This window comes from Lactuca virosa, chromosome 5, assembly GCF_052849685.1.
Source record: "Lactuca virosa cultivar CGN04683 chromosome 5, Lactuca_virosa_CGN04683_v6, whole genome shotgun sequence".
Classification (NCBI taxonomy): domain Eukaryota; kingdom Viridiplantae; phylum Streptophyta; class Magnoliopsida; order Asterales; family Asteraceae; genus Lactuca; species Lactuca virosa.
In genome coordinates, this window is record NC_136430.1 from 157,643,829 (window position 1) to 157,645,386 (window position 1,558).

Below are 1,558 nucleotides of genomic sequence, written 5' to 3' on the forward strand. Positions count from 1 at the left end.
GTTGTGGTGGTAGATATAATTTGCTGATTGGGATGAGGCGGGGAAGAATGGTATGGGTCAATACCATCCGTAGCCTCAAGATGATCAGTGATTTCTCGGGTTTCAGGCAAGCGTCTGAGAGGTCCAAAAATTGATTGGTCTTTGGAAAGAGTGTACCTTTTCAAGTCTTGGATGACAAAGAAGTTGATGTCATCACCCATGCTGAGCTTTGCATCCATGTGAAGATCCGAGTTGCAGATAGACTAAAAGCGTGCAAATGTAAGTTCGGTTGGGTCTTCTCTTGTATTCTCTTTGGGAACACACTGGAGGAAATCATCCCAGAGGATCTGTCCGGAGTTAACAGCATTCCCAGTGAAAATGCTCCATACAAGTTCTAACAACTTTAGACCCATGTTGTCTGTGCCTCCGGTTCTGCCAGAGAGACTCCGGATGATGAAGTGACAGACAAGTTGCCAAACCACAGGTAGTTGGTTCTTCTTGAATTTTCCAATTCCCTTAATCCTTTTCTGATAACCTATCTGATACAGGGTTGAAGTGATGTCGCTCAGGCTTGGAGAGTAGACTCTTGTCGAGGGAGATACCCTAAGATTGATTGCATTCAAGAATTTTTCTTTAGTCAAGATGACCAAAGAATCATCGATCAAGTTCAGATGAACTTCTTGCTGATTGTTGATTGGTCGAAAGGCAGAAAATGCACTCTTGAAGAGAGTTGAAAGAGGAACAACATCTATGAAAGAGTCGAAGGCTCCAACATCTGTGAATAGAGCTTGAGATTATCGTCGGAGATGGGTTTTTCATTGTGGAGTCGGAACCAGTTGGTTGAGCCGACGCAAAAGCTTTGGATTGCTTTTTCGAGATTCCATAGTTCACCATTTTGAAAAGTTTTAAGAACTTGCAGAAAAACAGTGAGCAAGAAGGTGAAGAAGATAAAGATCGTCTTAGAGTTCAGAAAGCATAAAGCTTTCTTGGGAGGGAAAAAGGGTTTTTATAGTTCCGGATCTCAAACAGTTATGCGATTTAATTTATTACCAGCTGTTAATGGCAAAAACCCTTGGGTTTAAGCCATTATCAGCCATTCATAAAAAGAAAAGATTTATTTAAAAAAAAACGGGCATTAAATGAATGTCAACCCATGTTTGAAGATCGTGTGAATGGGAGTTGAAAATCCGTTGGGTAATGGGGAAGTGGAAACAGATTAGACGTCTTGGGGTAAGGTGGTGTGACAGAAAAAGGTAAGAGATTTCTTTTATGGGTAAAACAAATTATTTGTCATTTAACCTAAAATAGGTCTTACATGAAAAAGGGTGATTTTGAAAGAAAGTGAAATGTTGTAAGCTACAAAATGAATGTTTTTTTGAGAATGTTTTTCTTATTTAATGAAGATCATTAAATAGCACACAAACCCAACATTATCAGTGGATTTAAGAAGTTGTTGAGGATTCATTCAATGCGACTGTGGACGGTGTAGTGAATGCGGAGGAAGGCAATGTAATTACTGTAGCAAGATCTAAAAGGAACACTTGGTAGAGAGTCAGAAGTAACAAACAATAAGGACCTA